Raw genomic sequence first — 14049 nt, 5'->3', positions numbered from 1 at the left:
TATAAATAAAAAATATAAAAATAACATCTAACATATATATATATATATATATCATCTACAGCGAGAGACTAATTGTTTTAGTTTTGTCATTCAATTTTTATTTTTATTTTATCATAATCCTTATTTCACATTTGTACATTCAGCAGATAACTGCCTTCACCCATTTATAATCACTAGCTTTGCAAAGGTTACCTTAATAAAAAAAAATATGATTTGCTATATTGTCTGATAAACCTGAGCTTTAGGGGCAGCAGAAACCTCAGCCAGCCCTGATTGCTTGTTTTGGGTAGTACAGGCCGCTTTCCTGAACCCTGGAGATCTGTGACTAATTCTGTTTGGGGCCTTATCCTAAACAGAGATTAACAGATGAGTGCTGAAAATCGCATGGTCCTGCCCTCTGCAAAACTCACCTTTAGATCAGTGCAATCCTTCCCTTTAGCACCTAAACAGAAACCTTCACACCTTGAGCTCTGATGGGCCTAAAAGAGTCACTGAGAACAGCAGCACAGGATCATTAGGGAAGCTAATGGTTTGTTTGGAAAATAGAGGATTATTTTAAGTCTGATTGGGGAGACAGGTGTCACAAACTGTTCTTTACTAGCCATCTACTCCTAAATCTGGTGACCAGATAATAATCTGGAATTCTTAAAAATGGATCTGATTTTATAGTGCATAATGTTTTAGAGTTATACTGTAACTGTAGGTTTTAGGTAAATTTCATATCAACAGGTAGATCTAATGTGTCCGAATTCCAGTTAAAGCACTTTGGCTACACACTTTGGCTTTCGGTCGCTCCTCTGACTCGGCACAATGGGCTAGTATTGATCACACTGTAAATTCCTGAACATTGTTCTCAATTTGTAAACCCACTTTATATGCTTTGTCTGTCAGAACTAAAGCCCCACTTCTCAAGATCCTCCCTCTGAATCCTCCTACAGTCAGTTTTACGACAGTTCAACCTTTGTTTTGTATTCACTTGTCCGTGAAGAGGAACCACCGAGTGCCCGGAATGTCAAAAGTCAAAGGACCTCTTGGCCTTCTTCAGTGAGCTGACAGAGGATTCAGTCCAACTAACTGTATTCTGCCACAGGCTGCTTGACTCATCCTGCTTTCCTCCCGTACACCTTCTCTTTGTGCTTTCCCCTGGACTTTATGAAGGTGGAAATGAGTCCATTAGTGTTTTATTTCTTGCTAGGAGCAAGAGGTGCTTTCTCATGGATGTATCATAATAGTGAATGTAGCCTAAAGCATACAAACCTTTCCTCAAATCAACACTTGCTTTTTGGGATGCTAATGCCAGCAGGTCATCGCTTTGATTTGCAAATGCAGAAGAAACACTCACTTTGACAAACACTGAGAAGAAGTGCAATTCATGTTGTAGGAAAATTACTATGTCCCCCCTCTAAACTAGAGTCAGCTTTTTTAAAGAAAAAAGTTATCTAATTAGATGGACATATATTGTCTAATATATTACATTAAACATTTTACACGATTTAGCAAAACAAGGGAACGAAACAGTAAATTGTGTGCACGATTTAGTAAATCGAGGGAACAAATTAGTAAATTGTGCGCACAATTTAGCTAATCGAGGGAACGAAACAGTAAATCGCGTGCACCATATAGCAAATCACAAATCGAGGGAACAAATTAGTAAATAAATCGCGCGCACGATTTAGCAAATCGAGGGAACGAAACAGTAAATCGCAGGCACGATTTAGCAAATCGAGGGAACGAAACCGTAAATCACACGCACGATTTAGCAAATCACAAATCGAGGGAACAAATTAGTAAATAAATCACATGCACGATTTAGCAAAAATCGAGGGAACGAAACAGTAAATCACACGCACGATTTAGCAAATCACAAATCGAGGGAACAAATTAGTAAATAAATCGCACGCACGATTTAGCAAATCAAGGGAACGAAACAGTAAATCGTGCGCACGATTTAGCAAATCGAGGGAACAAATTAGTAAATTGTGCACACAATTTAGCTAATCGAGGGAACGAAACAGTAAATCGCGTGCACGTTATAGCAAATCACAAATCGAGGGAACAAATTAGTAAATAAATCGCGCGCACGATTTAGCAAATCGAGGGAACGAAACAGTAAATCACACGCACGATTTAGCAAATCACAAATCGAGGGAACAAATTAGTAAATAAATCACATGCACGATTTAGCAAAAATCGAGGGAACGAAACAGTAAATCACACGCACGATTTAGCAAATCACAAATCGAGGGAACAAATTAGTAAATAAATCGCACGCACGATTTAGCAAATCAAGGGAACGAAACAGTAAATCGTGCGCACGATTTAGCAAATCGAGGGAACAAATTAGTAAATTGTGCACACAATTTAGCTAATCGAGGGAACGAAACAGTAAATCGCGTGCACGTTATAGCAAATCACAAATCGAGGGAACAAATTAGTAAATAAATCGCGCGCACGATTTAGCAAATCGAGGGAACGAAACAGTAAATCACACGCACGATTTAGCAAATCACAAATCGAGGGAACAAATTAGTAAATAAATCACATGCACGATTTAGCAAAAATCGAGGGAACAAAACAGTAAATCGTGCGCACGATTTAGCAAATCGAGAGAACGAAACAGTAAATCACACGCACGATTTAGCAAATCAAGGGAACGAAACAGTAAATCGTGCGCACGATTTAGCAAATTGAGGGAACAAATTAGTAAATCGTGCGCACGATTAAGCAAATTGAGGGAACTACAGTAAATCGTGTGCACAATTTAGCAAATCAAGGGAACAAAACAGTCAATCATGTGCACAATTTACTTTTTTTTCTTGCATGTCATGTGCGGGGCTACGTAGTTCTTTTCAACTTTATATTCATCAAAGAATCCTGAAAAAAAAATGTATCATGGTTTACACAAAAACATTAAGCTGTTTTCAACATTGATAATAATAAGAAATGTTTCTTGAGCAGCAAATCAGCATATTAGAATGATATCTGAAGGGTCATGTGACACTGAAGACTGGAGTAATGATGCTGAAAATTCAGCTTTGATCACAGGAGAAAATTACATTTTACTTTAACTATCACAAACAAACACCGATCCAAACTACTTCATTGTTCAATTAGGTTTCAAACACTTCAATTAAAAAAAAAAAATACACCTTAACTTTAAAAACAGGGCTCTTGTGTCTTAAGTGGGCACTCACTAATGCAAAGTGGTTCTATTTAGTGTATCTAGTGCTTTGGTGACCATAATGCATTGCAGCAGTGGACGCCTCATTGGTTCAGTCATTTGAGAAGCACCTACACCTGTACTGAGGTAGCGAGTGCAGATGTTCCTCTATGGTAGATTAGGCATATGTCACCCATAACCTGAGGAAGAGGCCATCCCTCTGGTTTAAGGCTTGAGGAGTCCACTTTAGAACGAGAGGCAGACAAAGACACAGAGGGCCCTTGCCCGAGGGCTGTCGGTTCCAAGTGGCTGCCTGCAGAATGTAAAGATATCTTGTCTTCATTTGTAATGGAAAGCCACCAACACACACCTACACTCAGCCTCCGCCTCTAAACACGCATGCATACATCCTCGTTTGTCCCTTTGTGAAGACTTTTTCGTGTGTGACCCTATGACAAACCACAATTTCATGTGATAATATGTGTTCGGGTCCAAAAGTTGAGGTGATCCAAAGAGCATCTTCAGCTTCAGTGGAATTAAAAACATCTGATCATCTGTAAAAAAAAAAAAAAAAAAAGAAGGAGTTCACATGGTTACAAATGTGTCTTTGATTAGGAAAAATAGTGCTGAATCTAAAATATTTCTTCATTTAACATTTCTTTATAAAAAATTTTTTAAAATTGTAAAACATTCTGATCATTTCCAGGATTAAAAGGGAAAAAAATCTACATTTTTAAAACTTTTGGGTAACACTTTATTTTACAGTGTCCTTGTTACATGTTACATGTACTTACCATAGTAATAACAGTAAATTATGCATATTAAATGCAACTAACCCTCAGCCAAACCATAACCCTACCCTAACCTTATAGTAAGTTGTTAATTACTATTACTCAGTACTTAAATATATAATTACACTGTAAACTGTATTGTTACACTTACAATAAAGTGTAGCCAACTTTTGCACCCAACTTTAACCATTTTAATCTTTAACCCTCTGGTGCTCTTCAAAATGACTGAAATGAATGTACTATATTTTAGTTCGATAATGTTTTTTATTTAATATTTTGTATTTTTGGAGGATTCTATGGTATTAAATTATATTTACGCTGTAGTTATAATCCATTTATTCACTTTTTGAGCACAGACCTGAAAATTAAATTTCCAACTTAAACTGTCATAAATTTTGAATGCTTTAGATCATTTTGGACTTAATTTTGATCTCTTTTCAAAGACGACACTTGGCAAATTACTGCTGAAGTGAAACAAGTTTTTTTTTAAAGTTTAAAAGTATTGTTTATTGTTATGAAAAATGCACAAAAATACTATTTTCAATTTTTATATGAAATATATATTTTCAAAAACATGTTTTACTCTAAAACAGGCAAGAAAATCAAAGCCATAAATCTAAACAAGTTGTGTTCCAAATTTGAGGTTGATATCTCAAAAAATTAGCTTTCAGTAAGATTTTGTTTGACCGCAGTACCAAAAGTTTCCACTAGATGAAATTCGTCTCCCATTAATTTCCAATGCGCTCATTTTTGACCATGAGGTGCACAATTGTGACTATTTTTTGCAGGACCATTTAACCTTTTCGAATCATGTCCATGATTTTCATGATTTTTTGAGTGTGTGTGTGTGTGTGTGATGTGTGAATGTGTGTGTGTGTGTGTGTGTGTGTGTGTGTGTGTGTTCACATAGCAAGTGCCAAAATCTTTACCAAGTTCCGTACCATTCCGATGAAGTAAAAAATTCTAAAAAAAACAAAACGTAAATTTTTTCTGTCAAAAATGGCCGAAGAGCACCAGAGAGTTAACATATCTTATGTTCACTAAGGCTGCAATTATTTGATTAAAATACATTAAAAACAGAAATATTGTGAAATATTATTACAATTTTAATTAGCAGTTTTCTATTTTAATATACTTTAAAAAATTACATTTCTTGTGATGGCACAGCTGAATTTTCAGCATCATTACTCCAGTCTTCAGTGTCACATGATCCTTCAGAAATTATTCTAATATGCTGATTTAGAGCTCAAGAAACATTTCTTATTATTATCAGTGTTAAAAACAGTTGTGCTGCTTAAGATTTTTGTGGAAACCAATGAACATAAAGTTCAAAAGAACAGCATTTATTCGAAATGGAAATCTTTTGTAACATTATAAATGTCTTTACGGTCACTTTTGATCAATTTAATGTATCCTTGCTGAATAAAAGTATACAAAAAAATCTTTCTGACCCCAAACATTTGGTAAGATTTGAAATGGTGGTGTATAATCCCATTGGATTTGCTCAATTATGCATTTCCATTACTTCGAAACTATTAACTTCACAACAATAGTGGTCCCATTTAGCTATCAGTCACATGATCTTATCATAATATGTTCTCTTGCCAATACACTAGCACTGTGCTTGAAACCGATGCATCTCAAAGTGGCTTTAAAGTGGAGGGCAGCAGGTTACAAGTGCTGTAGACTGTGTTAAGTGCTGTCTGATTAGAGTGGAGTGCCTATGAGAGCAGAACCGCCGCCAGAGGAGGAGCAGCTCTCGCCAGTATCGCCACGCACTGTCACCTGCGCCTCACCTGCCCCCTCTATCTTCCTCTAGGGCAAGGAGGAACAACCCATGCCCCCGAGCCCACGGCGACAGGAAAGTGTCAATCAAAAGGGAAGCCATGCAGCTGCTTGAACGCAAACTATGATTCTCTGCTAAATAGATGGCTTTTCACCCCACTCCCACTGGTGAGGCAGCTCCTCCGAGACTCCAGATAAAAATCAGGGAAATTCAATCCAAGCCACAGCTTTGGATAAACAGATGTGATTTTTCCCCTCTCAGTGCTACACAAGATAACCTCTCCCCCCGTCTTCCATCTCTCCATGACCCTGCACCTGCACCAACGCTATGCCACGGTAAGACTGATGTCTCACTCTGCTCTCTGGTGACCTGGAATTACAGATAACTATCCAATTAATCGATTTGGTGGCAACAGGCTATTTTGATCCTATCACTTGTCAGTTGTGACTAATGCCATTTAGCAAGCATGTATTTAACATTGGTAATTAAAATACCAGTTGGAAAGAATTCAAATTCAAGGTTATAGCCTTCTACAAGAACTTGAATTTTGCTTTTGCTATTATTTTTCCATTATTCTTACTTTATCCTTACTAAGTATTAAATTGGCAAACTACAAACATTAAATCATGTAACATATGCAATATATATATATATACATATATATATATATATATATATATATATATATATATATATATATATTGCACCGATATATCGGCCAATAAAAGCACATTTTCACAAATAAAAACAGCCGATAATCAGGGCTGATATATCCTGTCAATCAAAAGAGGGCAGGAAAATGCACTGCATTTGGGCTTTGTGTAAAAAAAATGCTAAGAAACCAGTTTGATGTTCAATATTAATATTAATTATATTAATTAATAACATTTAGAAAGTTAAGAAATATTAATTTAATCTTCAGAATTTAGTTAATGTGTGTTAATATTAATTTGAGTAATGTGTTTAAAACTGATACCAGTTACTCTGAAACAAGTTGATGAAACAGAGAGAATAAAGTTTTTATTTGCATTTCTTTCAAAATATAATACTTAAAAATATAATGATTAATTATTAATTATAATGAAATTATCATTAATTTAAAAGAAGGTATAAACAGCAGAACCCCCAAACTATTGGTATGGTTATCGGTATCAGCAGATATCACTCTGAATAATCGGATATCGGTAAATTTAGTATCAGTGCATATATATATATATATATATATATATATATATATATATTTAAAAGTTTAAAAAAATATATATAATGGAGATATAATTAATTTTAAAGTTTTATTAAGTGTTAATAATGAGATTACGTGGTTTTTACTATCAATTAACACTGCTTTTGACATTTTTTACAAGATGGACAAAATTTGTCACCAAAAAAGTTTTTAGTTTTAACCAAAATTTCAGTTTTACCAAATGACACTTTTGGTTATACCGAATGACAATATTTTCAGACAATGTTAACAGGCTGATATCTACCTAGCTAGCAAAAGAACAATTAAACATTTTATATTTAGTAAAAGTTTTTAAAATATTACAACATTTTCCATGTCTTACAGCGGTTGTACCGAATGACCTGATGTTTCGGGACATGCGTATGAGCAAGTGAAAACATGAATTTTTCAAATAGTTAAGAGAGAGTTAGTTACTGTCTGAATGATGTCACATCCTGTCTCATGATATTGACCACATGACCTTTATATTGGTTACTCCGAATGACATCAATGAAATAAATTTTTCCGGACATTCTTTCTCATAACAAAGCAATGACTTCTACACATAATTTTAATAACATTTTGCACTATGTTGATATATGATGTTATAAAATCATGCCAGAATAAAAAATACATACATTTATTACATTTTAAGATATTTTAATCACAAATTAAATAGTTGTATTGGGCTTTGCACGGTTAAACCGAATGACCTTTTGACATTTCAAAATCTTTAAAATACCTTTATATGTAGCAAAATATAATTAAAACCTTTTTGATTCAATAAAACAGATCTAGTTGAACTACCTTACATACTTTGGATGTCATATTTTTTTTATTATTATGAAAACCTTTGGACAAAAAAATTACTCGTCACATCATTGACCCATATATATATAGCACTCACAATAATATATTTTAAGTGGGAAAAAACTTTAGTAACCTAACAAAGAACACAAAAGATTTAAGATGTCATGAAATATTAATTTTTTGCCTATAGCTAAATGAAACCCATACTCATGAAGTTGAGCATTTTAATCATGGTTTTGAAATGAACTGACAAAATACATATAAACCCCGTGTCTGAAATGTTCATCTAAGTGCAGCGAGATCTTAATAGAGATAATACATGCGGTCCTAAGAGGTCTTGAATATTGATGAACATATGATTTATGAACCAAGAAGTGCCTTTTTAAAGCAGCAAATTAATAGACTTGATAGCTAATCAAATCAAAGTGGTGTCTAATGATAGTGTGCAAATCTACAATCACTACATTCTTTCAGTAAGTAAAACTATTTATTGCCTATAGCACTTTCTACAAAGTGCTTTACAGGAGACAAATATAGATATAGTACATAAACATTCACAAATATACAGAAAGAGATCTGTAAGTAACGGCAGGAGCTGATTTAAAACTGTAAAAGGGTTTTTAGTACACTCTAATCTGCTAGGTCCACTTCACGACTCCTCTCAGAAGACCAATCGTTTTTTTTTACTGTCTGAGGGCATCAATGGGGCCAGGCTATGGCTTTTTATGAGAACTCAATCAGGCCAGCGGAGGTCAAGCCCTCCTCCTTGTCTTCAACAATTACCATGAAATTCTTAATGTCCACACAGCCGAGGGATCCCCAAAATTCAGAGTGTCATCCAGAGGGCGAGGACTCTGGCTGTGCGTCTCTCCGGCTCCCTCGCATCTCCTCCCATCATCCCCTGCCCTGGTGTGCAGAAGCTGAAGGTGCAGCCAGGCTACAGCTGAACCCATGACCCCTGCAGACTGTGGAGAGGAGCAATTTCCAGGGCAATAAAAACAACCATGGCAACAGAGATGCTGTCTGTGACTCATGGCCTTTAGGCAGCTAAAGCCGCTTGAGCAATGAGCATTTTTATATAAAAATATTAAGTGCTAGTGCTCGTTTTTTATCGTAAAGGCCTGCAGGCCTATCATAGCAAATACGCATGAAGTAAAATGTCACGAAAACAATTCATGATATCTAGAAAACTGGAGTCTCTTGTATTTTTTTTTCAGCAATGACCCAACAGTTCGGTTAAAGAATGAAGCCCATTTTCTACCTTATAAAATAAAGCTGAATCACCCCCATTCATTTGGGCCGTGCGTCTGGTTTCTGCACTTTTTTTTTTTGTTTAAATACACCGTGAAGAAAAGTATAAATCAGATATTTAAGTTGGCCTGCTACATGGCAAAACAATGCCTTGTGGAGAGGAGATGAAGAGGGTAACGCCATAATGTAAAATAGTTAAAAGCTTATTAGAGCCATTGAAAGGCAGCGTGATTTCCACTTTGTTTCGGAACACCCTGAGCTCTGCCTTTCAAGTGATTGTGAAGGGGGCAATTCAAATCTCTTTGGGTCCATATGAATGAAGGCCTCTTAAAGCTCTTTTATAAGCCAGCAAATTCCCCACAGGCTATGCCCTTTAGCTCTATTACTGATTTACCAAAAGCATTCATCTCGAGCCTTCTGCTTCTCTTCTCCCATTGTTCTCTCCGGTCACCCCAGCACCTGACAACTCTAGCACCAGGCTTTCTTAGCTGCTTAAAACGTGCAGGCCAAAACAACTGCGAATATTGCTATATATCTTTTGACGCCTTTGCACCACTGCACATTTTACAACAGTTAAAAAGGAATGAGGACAGAGTTGGAGTGATTGATTCTGCTCACCCACAGGGTATAACATTCAGTAATGTTAACATAAATGGCTGAATGAGGCGGACTCCTCTCTGGACAGAAAGGGGAGGCCTGATCCCTTTCTTTCTTTCTGCACAGAGAAAGAAGGGAAAAAATTCCAAGAGGGCCCATTGCCTCTATACTTAGATTAATTAGGCCCCCTTTAAGAGCCATTCAACCCAGTTCTAAAATAGGGGTCCGAGTTACATTATGTAAAGTTTTCAGACTGATTTGCATTTGTTTGTGTGGCTGAGAGTTGTGTGGAGGAGCACTTGGAGAGAGACAGAGGGAAATAAAAACAAAGAGAGGGGAAAATATTCTTTTAATGGCTTTACAATCTTCTATACTGTTTTTCTTGCTCACTGAAGTTAATGGTGCTTTGACATGAAATCAGACCTGAAAATTATACCTATTGTGTCGCACAGTAAAGTGCATTCTGCTTTCATGATAAAGCAAGAAAACAATATCATGTTTTACTGATTGCTGAATGTGTTACTTAAACCAATTTTTCACTATATTTTTTAAATCACAATATTTTGACGCAAGTGTGATCTAGTACAGAGTTCCTACAAAATGCACATTATTCAAAAACTATGTTGTTGTTGTTGTTATGGAGGTTTTATAGTCATCCAAATAGAAATAAGAGTGAGGCAAACAGTTGTTTTTATTGCTAAAAGCATGATTTGGTTATAAACCAAATATCAGTTGTTCTGTTTGACTGAATTATACTATACATTCATATACTTATCTCAAAAAAAAAATACATTAATACTTTCAGCAAGGATTCATTAAATTGATCAAAAGTGACAGTAAAGACACTTATAATGTTACAAAGTTCTATTTAAAATAAATACTGTTCTTTTGAACTTTCTATTCATCAAATTCTGAAAACAAAATGTACCACAGTTTCAACGCTATAATCACGACCAATTCGTACGTATTTTACGAGGTGGCTAATTCGTGCGAATTCATACGATCTGTCTAAACCCCAGTGACGGGTTTAGGGGAGGGGTTAGGGGTAGGTCACTTGTACGAATTTGGCAACTCGTAAAATACATACCATTTAGCAAAAAGCATAGGAATTCGTATGAATTAGCCACCTCATAAAATATGTACGAATTGCTGAGAGATCGGGTTGAGAGTTTCCACAAAAATATTATATTAGCAGTGCTGGGTAGATTACTTACAAATTGTAATCAGTTACTGATTCCAAATTACTTGACAAAAAATTGTAGTTAGTAATGTAATCCATTACATTACACATTAAAGGTAATGTAATCTGACTACTTTTTGATTACTTTTGAGCAAATTCGTTTATCACATTTAATCTTGTACCATATTTATATAAAATAACCGAAAATATGTTCTATTTTATCATGTATGTATCTATATCAACAACATGAAGTACATTATCCTTACGCAGGTGATGCAGTAAGCATGGTGAAGGCTTCCGTGTTTACTTCCGAATGCCGGCTCGGTATTGGCCGACGCTGATCACGTGAGCAGCACGCATGTGTGTGATGCTGATGCAGGAGCCGGCCAATAATGAGTCGGCGTTCTGACGTAGAACCTGGGAGCGCTGGATGCAAACAACATATGAGAATGACACAGAAGAGAAGAAATTGTTGAATAAAGTCGTTATTTTTGTTTTGTTTTTGCGCACAAAAAGTATTCTCGTCACTTCATAACATTAAGGTTGAACCACTGCAGTCACGTCGACTGTTTTAACGATGTCTTCAGTACCTTTCTGGACCTTGAAAGTGTTGATTATATTGTTGTCTATGAACGAGTCATATACCTCTCGGATTTCATCAAAAATATCTTAATTTGTGTGTCTTACGGGTGTGGAATGACATGAGGGTGAGTAATTAATAATTTGGGTGAACTAAACCTTTAAAATAAAAACTTTGATTGTTACACTTTTAAAACACTTACTAAAAAGATTTAAAAATATTTTATTTGTTTACCTGCATGTCAAGTGACCAAATCCAGTGATCAAATGCTGTGTGGGTCTCAGTTTTCAGTGATAGTCACATGACTAGTGGCTGGTCTGTGTGTGCAATTCCACAATTCCACCTATATAAGCAATAAGATTTTAAAGAAGGGAAATTTTAAAATACAACAAAAAAGAAGTAGGAAGAATCAATGAATTATGAATAATTTACTGGAATAACATGTAATCATGTAATCAATAAAAAGTGACTGTAATCTGATTACAAGTACTTAATTTTTGGAATCTGATTACATAATCCAGATTACATGTAATCAGTTACTACCCAGCACTGCATATTAGATATATTAGGATGATGGACCATGTGACACTGAAAACTGAAGTAATAGCTGCTAAAAATTCAGCTTTGCTATCACAGGAATAAATTACATTAATAGATAGATAGATAGATAGATAGATAGATAGTGTTGCTTATGCAAAGAACAGATATGAAATATAAACAGTTATGGCACTCAGGTGCAACATTTTGCATATCAGTGAGTGCATGAGATCCACAATGATGGACGAGATTTCACTATTTGTCTGTTAAGGCCCCTTTTTCCATGTCTGCGGGTACACAACTGGCACGTGAAGCAACATGGGATAAGCCGGGCGACGTGAAGGAGGGCCTCTCAGGCAGGAGAGGGACAGCAGAGGGGCAGCACGCAGCTCAGAGGATGGGGGTGATGTGCCTGGACCTAACAAAGCGCCAAGGCTGTGTGTTAGTAAGGGGATTGGGCTGCCAAGGCTGCTTAATACTGAGGAACGATTAAGAACACAAAAGAGCAGGATGAAGCGGTGTGAATGGGAACCGTGTGTCCCAGATCACATAAGGGTCTTAAAGCTGGGGGATGGATTAAGCTCTGAGTGAAAGTGTCTGGAACGGAGAATGAGAAGGCAGCTTCTTTTAATTGCATTTTGTGTGTAGCTATTGGCGTGCCAGGGATGAACCCAGACTGGGCAGTATCTCAAAGCAAGGGTTAAATCAAAGGAGATGGAGCACAACTTTTACTCTTCACCTTTTTTTGAATGAACTACAAAGATGGATTTGGTTTGGCCTTTTAGATTTTGAAATAACCAACTGTTGCACATTTGTTACTGCGTGTCGCGGCTGATGTCGGGAATTGGTGGCTGTTTGATTTGGCACATAATAGGGAAGTGAGAAAAGAGAGAATTCACACTCAGCATTTTATTTGACGTACTTTTTGGGGTAAAATTGAGACTAATAAAGAAAATATTAAGTTATGTTTTAAGATTTTTGTTTCCATTAGAATTTTGGTATTGAAATTTCTAATCACATGATTAACTGCCTACAAAGAAATTTAGACTGAACGTCTCTTCTTAAAAAATAACTAATGGTTTCTAATCTGATTTACACGCATTTGAAACCTATTTTAAATAAGATACTCTTTAAGATACCTGATCCTTGAACTTAAATAGAAATAGAGAACCTGAGCTAAAATTTTAGATACAATAAGAAAAATAAGAGTTTAATCTTAAAGACATTACGTACATGACTGGTCAAAAGTTTGGAAATATTACTACACCTTTTTTTAAAGAAGTCTCTTATGGTCATCAAGCCTGCATTTATTTGGTCAAAAACATTGATTTCCAACATGATAAATATCAAATCAGCATATTAGAATAATTTCTGAAGGATCACATGACACTGAAGACAATGAAAATTCAGCTTTGCATCACAGAAATAAATTATATTTTGAAGTACATTAAAATAGAAAACCATTATTTTAAATTGAAATAATATTTCACAATATTAGGTTTTTTTCTGTATTTTTGATCGAATGAATGTACATAGCAATTTCGACTTTTCGTAAAGCTGCTTTGAACTGATGTGTATTGTGCGAAAGCAAATATATTTTACTTAAATCACATACAGTATGGAGCATATTTTCCTTGACCTACAAGCTTGAATATACAGATTCAACACACAGAAACTCTTTTTGTTGCTATAAGAGAAGGATACAGAGGGACGACATAGTTGTACAAGGAAAAGTAAAACAAAGAGAGAATAGGCGCTGTGTATTACAGCCTCGCAAAACAAGGAGGTCGCCTTGTGGACATTAAATCTTTCTGCTGCCCTGCTTCTCTCATGTGTCCGATGACAACTCCCCTGGTTCACCTTTGTGCCGGGTCTTCACCCCGACCGCTCCTTGGGGAATGGCGGTCATGCGAGTCTGAACCCTGCTTCCCTCGGACGACAATACAGAACGCCCTAGATCCCTCTCCATTTCCTTGAAGGGCTAAGCATGTCCACAGTGAGGTCATAGGGGGCATCCCAAAGTGGATAACAAAGCTTTGAAAAGCTTTGCCACTTGAAGATTGCCTGACAGAGCTACTGGCTCCCTTCCCCCTCGACTCAAAGTGTGGGCTGTCAGATTTGCCCACCCTCAGATC

This window comes from Ctenopharyngodon idella, chromosome 14 (assembly GCF_019924925.1).
Source record: "Ctenopharyngodon idella isolate HZGC_01 chromosome 14, HZGC01, whole genome shotgun sequence".
In the NCBI taxonomy this organism is placed as follows: domain Eukaryota; kingdom Metazoa; phylum Chordata; class Actinopteri; order Cypriniformes; family Xenocyprididae; genus Ctenopharyngodon; species Ctenopharyngodon idella.
Note: the sequence above shows the minus strand (reverse complement) of the source record.